The sequence below is a fragment of the Chiloscyllium plagiosum genome, unplaced genomic scaffold (assembly GCF_037043375.1).
Source record: "Chiloscyllium plagiosum isolate Xiang-an unplaced genomic scaffold, Cpla_swu_hap1 HiC_scaffold_1, whole genome shotgun sequence".
NCBI classification, from domain to species: Eukaryota; Metazoa; Chordata; class Chondrichthyes; order Orectolobiformes; family Hemiscylliidae; genus Chiloscyllium; species Chiloscyllium plagiosum.
The window spans coordinates 24,173,072-24,189,802 of record NW_028270139.1 but is presented as its reverse complement, the minus strand read 5'-3'; positions in this window follow the sequence as shown (position 1 = coordinate 24,189,802).

Here is a 16,731-nt window from a genome sequence, read left to right as displayed (position 1 = left end):
TTTGGCTTCTCATGCTCGATCATGCATTGTTCTATCATGCTGTCTTGGATGTCCTGCTCAGTCATGTCCTGATCCTCATCATCTTCAGAAGATTGTTTTTATTCGCCCATTTCCTTGACATCCCGGGCTCCCAACACCTCCCTTTCTCAGCTCCAGTTGTTAAGGAAGCAGCATACATGAATAATGCAAGTTCCATTTTCTGGGTTTTACTGGAAGGCCCCGCAGTGGTCCATGCATTCAGACCTCACTGTAAGGAGGCCTATGGTATGTTCCACTACATCAGCCACATTTGGAGGATGTAGCTTTCATCTCACAGCAGCCATCACTGAATGGCCCAAGGACCTTGGAAGGATGCAGGATGCAAGCATCTGTAAGAGTCATGGCAGCTCCCAGGATAAGTGGCAGACCTCCAAAACCTGGCAACATCTTTCCAAGCCGACTTCTAGAGGTGAATGTTATACCCCCAACAACCAGGCATGTTCTTGATAGGAACAGGTGGCATGTAAAATAGGATGGATGGCTAGGTTACCACTTTGCGTCCACTCCCAACACATGCCCCATAGTATGCTGGCTGGGTGAATAGGTAAGTAGGCCTCTATCCCACCTGCCATTAGTGAGACCCCTAAACAATCTAATTAAGGGGCAACTGGGAGCCTCACATAAACACCATAATATGGTTGGCGGTGGAACACTGATGTTTGTTGGGGTGGTGGGGGGGGGGTAGCGGAAGGAATCACTGAAAAAGCGGGAAGTAAGAAGATACCTCCTTTTGGGAGTTCCTGTCCACACCAAAACATAAAACACAGAACAATACAGCGCAGAACAGGCCCTTCAGCCCTTGATGTTGCACCAACCTGTGAACTAATCTAAGCCCGTCCCACTACACTATCCCATCATCATCCAGGTGCTTATCCAAGGATTGTTTAAATCTCCCTAATGTGGCTGAGCTAACTATATTGGCAAGCAGGGCATTCCGCACCCTTACCACTCCCTGAGTAAAGAACCTGCCTCTGACATCTCTCTTAAATCTATCACACCTCAATTTGTAGCTATGCCCCCTCATACAAACTGACATCATCATCCTAGGAAAAAGACTCTCACACAGTCAAACCTCTGTCATCTTGTATGTCTCTATCAAATCCCCTCTTAGCCTTCTTCTTTCCAATGAGAACAGACACAAGTCTCTCAGCTTTCCTCATAAAGACCTTCCCTCCATACCAGGCAACATCCTGGTAAATCTCCTCTGCACCATTTCCAATGCTTCCACATCCTTCCTGTAATGGGATGACCAGAACTGTACACAATATTCCAAGCGAGACTGCATTTTGTGTAGTTACAGCATGACATTATCGCTCCAGAACTCAATCCCTCCACCAATAAAACCGAACACACCGTATGCCTTCTTAACAGCACTATCAACCTGGGTGGCAACTTTCAGTGATCTAAGTACATAGACTCCAAAATCCCTCTGCACATCCACACTACCAAGAATCTTTTCATTGACCAAGTATTCTGCCTTCCTGTTATTCTTCCCAAGTGAATCACCTCACTCCATTTGCCAACTCTCAGCCCAATTCTGCAGTGTATCCAAATCCCTCTGCAGCCTGCAACATTCTTCCACACTGTCCACTACTCCACCGACTTTAGTGTCATCTGCAAACTTACTAACGGATCCACCTATGCCTGCATCTAAGTATTTATAAAAATGACAAACAGCAGTGGTCCTAAAACAGATCCTGTGGTATGCCACTAGAAACCTGACTCCAGGCTAAATATTATCCATCAACCACCACTCACTGCCTTCTTACAGAAAGCCAGTTTGTAATCCAAAATTGCTAAATCACCCTCAATCCCATACATCAGCATTTTCTCCAACAACCTACCAAGTGGAACCTTATCAAAGGCTCCACTGAAGTCCATGTACACCACGTCAACTGCCCTATCCCCATCCACATGCTTGGTCACCTTCTCAAAAAACTCAATGAGGTTTGTGAGACATGACCTCCGCTTGACGAAACCATGTTGACTATTTGAAATCAAATTGTTGCTTGCTAGATGATATCAAATCCTATCTCTCATAATCATTTCCAAAACTTTTTCTCCGACAGATGCAAGGCTCACTGATCTATATTTACCTGGGTCATCTCTACTGCCCTTCATGAACAAGGGCACATTTGCAATCCTCAAGTCCTCTGCTACTAATATAGACAATGACGACTCAAAGATCAAAGCCAAAGACTACAACACCACCTCCCTAGCTTCTCAGAGAATCCTTAGATAAATCCCATCCAGCCCAGGGGACTTGTCTACTTTCACTCTTTCTAGACTTGATATCACCTCTTCCTTATTAACCTCGATCCTTTCTAGTCTAATATCTCATATCTCATTCTTCTCCTCTACAATATTCTCTTTTTCCTGAGTGAAAACCGATGAGAAATATTTGTTTAGTACCTCTCTGATCTCCACAGGGTCCACACACAACTTCCCACTGGTCTTATTCCTACCCTAGTCATCCTTTTATTCCTCACCTACCTATAGAAAGTTTTAGGGTTCTCCTTTATTCTACCTGCAAAAGACTGCTCATATCCTCTCTTTGCTCTTCTTAGCTGTCTCTTTAAATCCTTCCTAGCTAATCTGTAATTCTCCATCGCTTCATCTAAACTACCTCATCTCATCGTTACATAAGCCTCCTTCTTCTGCTTAACAAGAGATGCACTTTCTGTAGTAAACCACAGTTCCCTTACCTTATCACTTCCTCCCTTACTGACAGGGACATACCTATCAATGACACCTATCCTTAAACCAGCTCCACATTTTGACTGTCCCCATCCCCTGCATTTTTCTACCCCATTCTATGCATCCCAAATCTTCCCTAATTGCATTATATTTGCCCTTGCCCCATCGATAACTCTTGCCTTGTGGCATGTACTTATCCCTTTCCATCGTTAAACTAAATATAAATGAATTTTGGTCACTCTCTCCTATGTACTCACCTATGACTAACTCAAACACCTAACCTGGTTCATGACCAAGCACCAGATCCAGTGTGGCCTCCCCTCCTGTTGGCCCTTCGACATACTGTGTCAGGAAACCCTCCTGTACACATTGGAGAAAAACTGATCCATCTGACATACTAGAATTATAGCATTTCCAGTCAAAGTTGGGAAAGTGAAAGTCCCCCATAATGACCACCTTTCACTCTTACCTAGAATTGTTTTGCTGACTCTCTCCTCCACATCCCTGGAACTCTGCACAGGCCTATCAAAAACTCTCAGCAATATGACCTCTCCTGTCCTGTTTCTAATCTCAGCCCATACTACCCCAGTAGATGAGTCCTCATCGAAAGTTCTTTCAGCCACCGTGATATTGGCCTTGGCTAACAAGGCCACACCTCTCCCTTTTTTACCGCCTTCCCTGTTCTTAATGAAAGATCTAAACTCTGGAACCTGCCACATCCATTCGGGATGGATGCATGTCAAGGCAGGATATAGATAATACTAAACCATCAGGATAAAATAAATCATCCTTCAATCATGCCACTCCTACCACTCAAAATTCTAAACATACCAGTCAGGCAAAGGACAAAGCTTCCACAAAAGGCAGACCAAGTCTAAATTATGTACCAATGGCATTTCCTAGTAGTGTGCAAAGAGAAACCATGTGCTGTGGAAATCCCTGTAACTGAACCAAAGCACAAGATGTTGGTGCCATCAGGTAACTGCCTATTTAGTGCCACTTGTTGGATTTGAACAAATCTTACTCCAAGTCTTTTAACAACAGGCTGTTCAAGGCCCCGTTACTACCTCCCAACCACCATTACCTCAGCCCTAGCCCTGACAGTTACCAGCCTTCCCATTACCTCTTATTTCTATTCCCACCTCTGCTCCACCACCCAAACTTCCCCATTTTCTTGATTACTGATCAAAGTTCCTTCCCAGTGTTGGCTAGGGTGGTCCTAGTATTCAGGCACTTGCCACTAGTGTTCTTTCCCACCTGTTAGCCAGTCCCCAATTTTTGGGAGGCCACAGAGGAGGAGGCAACATTCCAATTTGTTAATAAGACCATATCTCTGAAACTGGAATGGCCTCCATATTCACGACTTTGTCCAGATGCTCAATATCAGCTCCCATGCACCACCATTCATCCCTTCTCATTGATGTCTGAGCCTAAACATCATTGCAGACTCATGCTTCCAACCCCATCAGTAAATGGTACAGCATATCCATATAAGATTTGTTTGTGCCACTTAGTTTCTGTTTTTAAATGGGGTAGCTTTTAAATGACTGCATTGAATCAGTTGATAGATTCTAAAATAGTTTATACCTAGCAATGAGAACACTGCCATTTAAAGTGAGATCCTGGATAAAATCCAGCCTGATGAATACTTTGTCCAGTATATTTTAACTTACTCCAAATGATGAGTAGTGGAAGAAATTACAGACCTTCTATTAATTTTAAGTAAAGATACATTTAGTTGTATTAGTATGATTAAGGCCAAGCTTTCAGTTAAATGTCCACACAAAACGATAACATAGTTCAAAGTCTAATATGCACTTTTAATTATAAAATGTGCTGTGATCCACATACTGACCCAAATATGCAATGCTTTTCACTCATTCTTTAAAAGTACACACATTCTAAATCACGTCAAAAATAAAGAAGATACTTCCAGAATGTTGGGGTGGAATTTTCTGTCTATTTGCACATATGTAATTGGGTGAAAAGCATCAAATTGTATTATTCATACAATTACGTAATGCGCCGAATCTCTTGATCATGTGTCTGGCACCCCACTTCATTTCTTTTTAAAGTTATTTTTAATTCTCAGAGACTTGCACTGTAATTTATTTCTTCAAATGCATTTTGCAGTATCTGTATGAGTCATACTAAAAATGGAAAGTTTCCACAACTGTACGCTGTTTAAGTATGCTGCATCTAATATGCATCAAAGTAAACTTGCATCTTCAATTTTCATTTTTGAAGTAGGAACATATGATGAGAGTTCCATGCTTTGCTCAGGAACTAATCGTTTACACTGATTTCTGTTTATTTACATCAATTTTTACTTTCCAGAATACACATATGAGACAAGAATGAAATTTAAGCACAAGTTGACTTTAGCAAGTTTTGCTCATGAACAGGCAAAAATTTAAACTCAACCAACAATTATGAGCCGACAGGAAATTCCATCCTAATGTTTTTTTATTTAAAGCTGTTTCATCTTCTAGTTCACATTTTTAATGCAATGTGTTCATGCAGAAACAATACCACAATTCTAAAACAAACATTTTATTACACCTCTGGAATTTTTTTTAATGCAAGTAATTGTGTTTAATTTTAAATGTCAAATATGCCATGTAATAGTCTAAACCAGCAATAATTTACAAGAAAAATTAGTGTTTCAAACATCTCAGGAAGACTTTATCGAGGTCTGAGCAACATTGGTTATGATGCAGAATTCAGCAAGGCCAATCTCAACTTTGGGAGCATCTTGTTGTATCTTTCATGATTCGCACAAATGCTGTGGTGAGTTTCTTGCAAGGGAATGGTCAGTTGCAAATGAAGCAGAATTAATGCTAGTTAAATGCCATGTTGATGGCCCAACTGGCTTCATTAATATTCAGTTTTCTATCTTACCAACTCACCAAACAAGCTAGACATTAAGAAAAGTCAACATGGAAACCAGGGCCAGTACCTGGCAAATTCAGCTCATTGCTTACTCCAAAGGACTTCCATGTTGGATACCAAGCACCAACATGTCAAGACATGCTCCCATGAACACAGACCACACATACCCTGCAGCCACAGACATTGGCATCTGATTAGTGCTACCTCTAAGAACCCTCATGGCATATCTCCAAGCCATGCAATGGACGCTTCCCCAATTCAACACTGTACCTTGTGCTAAACTGGCAATTATTACTGTAATGCTGCAGCAAGGACACTGTGTGCTCAGGAACATGGGTCCAGTTAATGAACTGTGCCATGCTGCGTCTCCAGCCTCTTTGTTCACTGTAACAGTGCACACTGACTCTGAAACTATCTGAATGTTGACAGCATCCTTGCTTTACACTGCCTTGCCTTTCTGCATTTTGTCCCTAAAAATAGATGTGAGGCTCATATCATTTCTGTCTTGCTTTGCATTTAGCATAGATACAAAGGAAGGACACTTGCCAGGGTTTTCAGCAGTCCTCAGTCAAGACAATAGAATGGTCTCCGCTCAGGGGTTCAAACACAGTAAGTCAAGGAAAGCTTCTGAAACTACTCCAAGGGCTTGCAGACTGTCGGTCATCCACTGGGGATGGTCAGTGTCAGCATGCTCTCCACATAAGGGGTGAGAAACTGAATGGTGAGCAGTTCACCAACTGTCTTGAATCTTTCAGTCGTTTTAGAGGCCTGTTTTCCTCGTGAGAGAGATTAAGGCAAGTATTAAGGGTGATGAAGGTACATAAGCATAGTTAAAAATCGCACAACACCAGAGTTATAGTCCAGCAGGTTTATTTGGAAGCACTAGCTGCTCCTTCATCAGGTGGTTGTGGAGTATAAGATTGTAAGATACAGAATTTATAGCAAAAGTTTACAGTGTGATGTAACAGAAATTATATATTTTAAAAGATCTGGATTGTTTGTTAAGTATCACATATTTTAGAATGACCATGTTTTTTCAGTTGTTTCATATGTAAATCGCAAAACTTTTTAAAAGTAACATTCTCACATGAACTTTAACAATTGGTGTCAGGTCGGTCCAGATAATGCATTGAAGGTGTGAGCTGCCCTGTGTGAGACCGACTGTGCCACAGTGTTCTAAAAAATGTTGCTTTCCCAGTTCGGCTCCCATGGGGATGGCCTCAACCGGGACCTTGGGTTCATGTCACACTACAGGTGACCCCATTGCACAATACACACACAAGCACACACACTCTCCTACAGACCTATACACTCGCACAGACCCTCTTTCATATGCTCACACATACAGTCCCACAGACTTATACCCCTTTACACTCACACGCACACTCTCTCACAGACACTCATAAACCCCTTCCACACACACGCGCACACACATATGTGTTTGTGGGGTGAATTTGTACTTGCAGAATTACATTTTATTTTGCTCAAAAACTGCATGAATCCATGTAAGATGCTGTAAATCCATTTTTTAGATTAGAATCAGTCTGACTATTGTGGCACACAAGTTTCACACAGGGCAGCTCATGCCTTCAATACATTATCTGGGCCAACATGACACCAATTGTTAAAGTTCACAACCACCTGATGAAGGAGCAGTGCTCCAAAAGCTAGTGTTTCCAAATAAACCTGTTGGACTATAACCTGGTCTTGTTTGATTTTTATCATTGTACACCCCAGTCCAACACCGGCATCTCCAAATCATAGCATAGTTGTTACTTTTGGTGCAGATGGAGAAGTAGCCTGAGCAAATGATTTGGCAGTGCTAAGGCCGAGCAGAGTTATTAGTCTCATGGCTTGGCATGAGTGACAGCAAGTGAGGGAAGATGTTGGAAGCATTAGTGAGTGTGGTAGAGCATAAGCATGAGTCTTGGTTACAGTAGCAAAGATACTGTGTAAGGTATCAGAGAGAAGATGCTATCATATAAGTTGGCTAAGTAGAGAAGACTATTGACCTTTTTTCCTACAGTGCTCTGCATTCCTCCAAATGGCAAAGACTGTTTTAACCTGGGTGGCATCCTTGGGCCTGTCTGCCAAATCCAAGGTAAATCTCAAGAACTGTGCAAAGTAGCTGCAGACTAACAGTGCTTGTCTGCATGCAAAACAGCCTTTTAAAAACTCTGTTGGTGCATTCTGGGATATACACTGAATATTGAGCTGCACAGCTGAACTGTGCATGGTAAGATGGATACAAAAAACTGCAGATGCTGGAATCCAAAGGAGACAAGCAGGAGGCTGGAAGTACACAGCAAGCCAGGAAGCATCAGGAAGTGGAAAAGTCGACGCTTTGGGTATAACCTTTCTTCAGGAATGGAGGTGGGATAGGAGGCAAGAATTGGACTTGAGGGACACCTTAGGGTGAGATAAGTAGTTAGTGAAGCAAGTTTAATAGAATGTGGTGAGAAACCTTGCTGGGCCTCATGATGGAAATCCTTCAAGAATACCTGATGCAACTCTGAGATAGCCAAAAATTCACAAGGTTCAGTCCCTCATTTTTGTTTGTTGCTTTAAGATTGTAAGAAACAGGAACAGGGATAGGTTGCTTGTCCCTTCATACCTAGTCTGTCTTTTAATAAAATCATGATTGCTCCAATTGTGGCTTTAACGTTACTTTGAGGTGACCTCTCCATTGCTGATGAAAAATTGATCAAGGTCAACCTTGAATACATTCAGTGACCCAGTTACCACTATTTTCTGAGGGAAAAGCACTTCAAAAATTAGTGACACTCAGAGAAGAAATTCCTCCTCATTTCTCTCTTAAATAGAAAAACCTCTTATTTTTAAAAGGTGCCCATTTTATAGATTCCCATACAACAGAAAACATCTTTTCAGCATCTACTTTTCAAACACTCACAGTATAGATCACTTCTCATTCTTCTAAACTGGAATTTGCATATGCTCAAATTTCATCATAAGACGTTCATCAAATGAATTTTCTCTGAAATGTTACCAGCCCAAGTATTTCCCTTCTTATGTAAGCAGACAAAAACTGTACATGGTAATCTAAATTTGTTCTCATCAATGCCCTGTACACTTATAGTCACAAAGTCATTGACAACATAGAAGGTAATTTATTCTATCAAGTTCACGTAAGGTCCTCCCAGAGCCATACACCTTTTCAGTGGCTCTGCAAATTTATTTCCTTCAAATACCCAAACAATTATCTTGTAGATCATTATTTGTTTCTGCTCCTACAACACTCCTGGGGGAAATGACTTCAAAATTATTGCCAGTGTATTAAAAATAATTTTCCTCACACTACTCCTGCATATCGTACCTAAAATGTTGAATATGTGACCCATAGACCTAGTACAGAATTCCTACAATATAGAAACAGGCCTTTCAGCCCAACAACTCCACACTGACCCTCAGAGTATCTCGCTGAGCCCCATTCCCCTACCCTATATTTACTCCTGACTAATGCATCTAACTTACATATCACCGAACACTATGGACAATTTAGAATGGCCAATTCACCTAACATAGAACATAGAACATAGAAGAATACAGCGCAGTACAGGCCCTTGGGCCCTCGATGTTGCGCCGATCCAAGCCCACCTAAACTACACAAACCCACTATCCTCCATATACCTATCCAATGCCCTCTTAAATGCCCATAAAGAGGGAGAGTCCACCACTGTCACTGGCAGGGCATTCCATGAACTAACGACTCGCTGAGTGAAGAACCTACCCCTAACATCAGTCCTATATCTACCCCCCCTTAATTTAAAGCTATGCCCCCTTGTAATACCCGACTCAATACGCGGGAAAAGGTTCATACTGTCGACCCTATCTAACCCCCTAATCATCTTGTACACCTCAATCAAGTCACCCCTAAACCTTCTTTTCTCCAGAGAAAACAGCCCCAAGTGCCTCAGTCTTTCCTCATACGATTTTCCTTCCATACCAGGCAACATCCTGGTAAACCTCCTCTGCACCCGTTCCAATGCCTCCACATCCTTCCTATAGTATGGCGACCAAAACTGCACACAATATTCCAGATGCGGCCGTACCAGAGTCTTATACAACTGCATCATGACCTCAGGACTCCGGAACTCAATTCCTCTACCAATAAAAGCCAGTACGCCATATGCCTTCCTCACCGCACTATTTACCTGGGTGGCAACTTTCAGAGATCTGTGTACATGGACACCAAGATCCCTCTGCTCATCCACACTACCAAGTATCCGACCATTAGCCCAGTACCCCATCTTTTTATTATTCTTCCCAAAGTGAATCACCTCGCACTTAGCTACATTGAATTCCATCTGCCACCTTTCTGCCCAGCTCTGCAGCTTCTCTATATCCTGCTGTAACCTGCCACATGCTTCCTCACTGTCAACAACTCCTCCGACTTTCGTATCATCCGCAAACTTGCTCACCCAACCTTCTAACCCCTCTTCCAGGTCATTTATAAAAATGACAAACAGCAATGGTCCCAAAACAGATCCTTGCGGAACACCGCTAGTGACGGCACTCCATGAAGAAACTTTGCCATCAACTACTACCCTCTGTCTTCTTCCATCCAGCCAATTCCTAATCCAAACCTCCAACTCACCCTCAATGCCATATCTCCGTATTTTCTGCAGTAGCCTACCATGGGGAACCTTATCAAACGCCTTACTAAAATCCATATATACCACATCTACCGCTTTCCCCTCATCAACCTCCTTCGTCACCTAACCTACGCATTTTTGGATTGTGGGAGGAAACTGGCACCAACCCACGCAGACACAGGGAGAGTGTGTGAGCTCAACACAGTTGCTCGAGACTGGAATTGAATTCAGGTCCCTGATGCTGTGAGGCAGCAGTGCTAACCACTGAGACACTGTGCTGCCCCAAAGGGCAGTACAGTCAGGTAAAGAAAATAAAATATTGTCTACTTATCTCCTGTATTAATCTTGGAAACTGCAATCACGTCTCACTTTAATTGCTTTTCCTCCAAGGAGCAAACCCTAGCCCCATTTTGAAATGTCTATCGCTCCCATGGCTGGACCCTCCATAATGCAGTGAAATTTGAAGAGAGCTAATTTCAAAGTTCTAAATTATATTGTCCCTTGGTCTTCTTCATGGCTAATCTAAACCTCATCAAACATTGATCACTCAACCAAATATTCTCCAACACACTCTTGGACCACCTAATTTCCCAGCACTAAATACAGCAAATGCACTTCTACACTTGGCCCAAGAACATATTGATGAACGGGATTTTATTTACAAAATAAGTCTATGTCTGATTGTATTACAATTTTACAAATGATCTTTTGCTGTTTCAGTAATAATAAATAATTAACGATTATGATCTCTGGTCTGTAACTCTCCCACATGGAAAACCTCTCTGCATGGGGCGGCAATGGCATAGCAGTAATATCACTGGACTGCTAATCCAGACACCTAAGTAATGTTATAGAGTCATAGAGATATACAGCACGGAAACAGACCCTTCGGTCCAACCCGTGCAGATATCCCAACCCAATCTAGTCCCACCTGCCAGCATCCGGCCCCTATCCCTCCAAACCCTTCCTATTCATATACACATCCAAATGCCTTTTAAATGTTGCAATTGTACCAGCCTACAACACTTTCTCTGGCAGCTCATTCCATACATGTACTACGCTCTGCGTGAAAACGTTGCCCCTTAGGTCTCTTTTATATCTTTACCCTCTCACCCTAAACCTATGCCCTCTAGTTCTGGACTCCTCCACCCCAGGGAAAAGATTTTGCCTATTTACCCTATTCATGCCCCTCATAATTTTGTAAACCTCTAGAAGGCCACTCCTTAGCCTCCAACGCTCCTTGGGAAAACAGCCCCAGCCTGTTCAGCCTCTCTCTATAGCTCAAATCCTCCAACGCTGACAACATCCTTGTAAATCTTTTCTGAACCCTTTCAAGTTCCACAACATCTTTCTGATAGGAAGGAGGTGAGAATTGCACACAATATTCCAATACTGGTCTAACCAATATAAAGCCTCAACATGACCTCCCAACTCCTGTACTCTACACTCTGACCGATAAAGGAAAGTATATCAAACGCCTTCTTCACTATCCTCTCTACCTACAACTCCACTTTCAAGGTGCTATGAACCTGCATTCCAAGTTCTCCTTGTTCAGCAACACCCCCTAGGACTTACCATTAAGTGTATAAGTCCTGCTAAGATTTGCTCTCCCAAAATGCAGCACTTCGCATTTATCTGAATTAAGGAAAATATTGTTGAGGAGAAGAATGAGGTACAAGATATTAGACTAGAAAGGGTTGAGGTTAGTTATGAACAGGTATAATCAATTCTATAAGGAGTGAAAGTAGACAAGTCCCCTGGGCCGGATGGGTTTATCCGATGATTCTCTGGGAAGCTAGGGAGGAGATAGCAGAGCCTTTGGCTTTGATATTTGAGTCATCATTGTCTACAGGTTTGGTACCAGAGGACTGGAGGATTGTAAATGTTGTGCCCTTGTTCAAGAAGGGCAGTAGAGATGATCAGGTAATTATAGTCTAGTGAGACTTACTTTTGTTGTAGGAAAGATTTTGGAAAGAATTATAAGAGGTAAGATTTATAATCATCTAGCAAGCAACAATTTTATTTTAGATTGTCAACATGGTTTCATCAAGGGCAGGTCGTGTCCCACAAACCTCATTGAGTTCTTTGAGAAGGTGACCAAGCATGTAGATGAGGATAGGGCAGTTGACGTGGTATACATGGACTTCAGTAAAGCCTTTGATAAGGTTCCACATTGTGGGCTGTTGGAGAAAATGCAGAGGCATGGAATTGAGGGTGATTTAGCAGTTTGGATTAGAAACTGGCTTTCTGAAAGAAGGCAGCGAGTGGTGGAAAGAGTTGGAAAATATTCAGCCCGTGTCCGGTTACTAGTGGTGTGCCACAAGGATCTGTTTTGGGACCACTGCTGTTTGTCATTTTTATAAATGACTTAGACGCAGGCATAGGTGAATAGATTTGCAGACGACACTAAAGTCGGTGGTGTAGTGGACAGTGTGGAAGAATGTTACAGGTTGCAGGGGGACTTGGATAAACTGCAGAATTGGGCTGAGAGTGGCAAATGGAGTTCAATGCAGCTAAATGTGAGGTGATGCACTTTGGAAAGAATTACAGGAAGACAGAGTACTGGGTCGATGGAAAGATTCTTGGTAGTGTGGACGTGCAGAGGGATCTTGGAGTTCATGTACATAGTTCCCTGAAAGTTACCACCCAGGATGATAGTGCTGTTAAGTAGGGATACGGTGTGTTAGGTTTCATTCATAGAGGAATTGAATTCCGGAGCCGCAATATCATGCTGCAATTATACACAACAGTGGTGCGGCCACACTTTGAATATTGTGTACAGTTCTGGTCCCCATATTTCGGGAAGGATGTGGAAGCACTGGAAAAGGTGCAGAGGAGATGTACCAGAATGTTGCCTCGTCTGGAGGGAAGATCTTATGAGGAAAGGCTGAGAGATTTGAACCTGTTCTCATTGACAAGAAGAAGGCTAAGAGGGGATTTGATAAAGACATACAAGATGATCAGAGGATTAGATAAGGTAGACTTTGCAAGTGTTTTTCCTAGGATGATGAGCTTGTACGAGGGGGCATAACTACAAATTGAGGGGTGATAGATTTAAGGCAGATGTCAGAGGCAGGTTCTTTATGCAGAGAGTGGTAAGGGCGTGGAATGCCCTACCTACTACTGTAGTCAACTCAGCCACATTAGGGAGATTTAAACAATCCTTAGGTAAGCACATGGATGATTTTGGGATAGTGCAGGGGGACGAGCTGAGAATAGTTCACAGGTCAGCGCAACATCAAGGGCCGAAGGGCCTGTTCTGCACTGTATTGTTCTATGTTCTATGTTCTAAACTCCATCTGCCACTTCTCAGCCCATTGGCCCATCTGATCAAGTTCCTGTTGTTGAATTTCACCATGTTAGATGGTGGAACTTGAATTTAATAAAAATCTAGAATTTAGAGCTACTGATGATCACAAAACCACAAAATCTAGTTCATTAATTTCCTTTGGGGAAGGAAATTATCATCCTTAACTGCCGTATATGTGACTCAAAAACTCACAGCAATATTCGGCTGACTCATTCCTCTGGGTAATTAAGTATGGAAGAGAAATGAGGAAGCTAGAGAAATCTGCATTCATCCCTTGTGGTTGGAGGGTTCCTAGGCAAAAGATGAGGCGCTCTTCCTCCAACCGTCGTGTTGCCATGGTCTGGCGATGGAGGAGGCCAAGGACCTGCATGTCCTTGGCAGAGTGGGAGGGGGAGTTAAAGTGTTCAGGCACGGGGCGGTTGGGTTGGTTGGTACGGGTGCCCCAGAGGTGTTCTCTGAAACATTCCGCAAGTAGGCGGCCTGTCTCCCCAATGTAGAGAAGGCCACATCGGGTGCAGCTGATGCAGTAAATGATGTGTGTGGAGGTGCAGGTGAATTTCTGATGGATATGGAAGGATCCCTTGGGGCCTTGGAGGGACGTAAGGGGGGAGGTGTGGGCGCAGGTTTTGCATTTCTTGCGGTTGCAGGGGAAGGTGCCGGGAGTGGAGGTTGGGTTGGTAGGGGGTGTGGACCTGACGAGGGAGTCACGGAGGGAGTAGTCTTTCCAGAACGCTGATAGGGGAAGGGAGTGAAATATATCCTTGGTGGTGGGGTCTGTTTGGAGGTGGCGGAAATTATGAAGGATGATACGATGTATCTGGCGGTTGGTGGGGTGGAAGGTGAGCACCAGTGGGGTTCTGTCCTGGTGGCGATTGGAGGGAGGGGGTTCAAGGGTGGAGGAGCAGGAGGCACACCTTCCTCATTCCTGAAGAAGGGCTTATGCCCGAAACGTCGATTCTCCTGCTCCTTGGATGCTGCCTGACCTGCTGCGCTTTTCCAGTAACACATTTTTCGGCTCTGATCTCCAGCATCTGCATTCCTCACTTTCTCCATGGAAGAGAAATACTGAAGTAGCCAGTGATGCCCTCATCTCGTGAATTAGTGTGTATATGTATACATTCATAAAAACTATTCTGCCAAGCCCTCTAAGAATCATATATGTTGCAATACGTTTATCTCTAATTCTTCTAAACTGTTAGGGAAATTGTTTCTTCCTCTCCAGTCTACCCTGATCCCTCAGATTAACAAACCTACATATTCCAGTCTTTCCTTATAGCTTAACTTCTCCATTCCAGACCACATCATTTCAAATCTCTTCTGCAAACTTTCTAGCATGACCACATTCTTCCTGCAATGTGACTATAACCGTTCTCAGAAATTTAGCTGCTAACAAGTTCTTTTTGTATACAGCTCTAGCATTATTCCCTGCTCTTAAACTGTAGGCCTCAGCTAATGAATAAAGATGGCCAATAAAGCCACTTAACCACCACTGCTGATTTCAGGACTGGGGCATAATCTAAAAACAAAACACAAATGTTTTGGGTGGAAGAGTCAAAGTTTTAGTCCAACCAATCACACATCATAAAACCCTCTAATGCTCTGACTGGTTCTTCATTATATACATATTAGAACTAGTTTTAAAATAAAACAAAATATTCAAATTAAATAAAAATTAAACTGCCTTGCAAAGGACACTGCAATTGAAAATTAGAGAATCAAATTAAAATGCTGTTGGTAGAAACAATAATGCACCACAGCAACCCAGACGCCCAACAGTATATATTTTAATATAATGAACTAGGTTGTTCACAACATTTGTTCACCTTGATACCTTTAATTTCGAGAAATTTAGTATCCTATAAACAGAATGAATGGATAGCAACAGATTCTTTTCCTTTAATAAACCCAAACAATTCATAACAAAATAACAAAATGGTAATTTGCATTATTATATAATGTTTAACAAATACTATAGTCCAAATCACTTTGGAAAAAAAATAAGATTACAACATGGATACTTGTTTTCATAAATCATTATAACACAAGACCCCTTGTTCAAGGACGTCCAACAAATTTTCAATGAGCTCATACTTTTGCAAAGTACAATAGGTGATTATCTGTATCAACTCATTTAATGTTTGAAATTTTCTTCACTTATATCATCTCTTTTATGCATGAGATCAATTTTCAATCTCTTTTTTCACCAACAGTCTTCACTGAATCCTGTCTAATTTGTCTGCATAACCAGTTTAATTGCCAAATTGACTTTTCAAATGCTCTGGTTTTTCCTTAGTTGAATTGTCATTTTGTGAGGACCTTGCCCAATTTATCAGAGTCCTATCAACATCCTCTGAATAAGACTGTTGATTCAGAGATATTCCCAACTTAGTCTGTCTAATATCCAATCCCATATGCTTAAAAGCTCCTGAAGCCTGACTTCCAATTTTAAAGTCCACTTTATGTCCAGTTATAATATAATTTTCCAATTCCCTACTTCCACCTCTCAAAAACAAATCATCTTTGTACATCATAAAGATGCCTCAAAGTTTCCACCCACAGTGCCAATAAAAAATGGCAAAGTCTGCTTTCAATTGGTGATGACCACATTTCAATTTGATGAACCTTACTGAGCAGTACCAAACTCCAGATGCATATTTAGGCCATATACACATTAATCTAACTACCAGAGTAAAAAAAACTTCCCTTTTTAGCTGATCTGCCTGCAATAATGCTGAGTATTTCCTAAGTATTTGATGTTAACAAAGCCAAAAATGCTTCAAAATTGCTTTTCCTGCTGTAATTGAATCTACTGTTATAGTAGTCAGACAAACTGTCCAGTTTGATCCTACTGAACATGCAACATTGGGCATGAGAGCTGCCTGCTTCAGCTTTATATTCTGCAACTCCTTTCGAATCCCACAAATTTGTAATCCAGACCAAGCAATCTCTAGAGGTGATGATTTGGAGATGCCAGTGTTGGACTGGGGTGTACAAAGTTAAAAATCACACAACACCAGGTTATAGTCCAACAGTTTTAATTGGAAGCACACTAGCTTTTGGAGCGACGCTCCTTTATCAGGTGCTTGTGGAGGGCTCGATCGTAACACAGAATTTATAGCAAAAATTTGCAGTGTGATGTAACTGAAATTATACATTGAAAAATTGATTATCTGTTAAGCC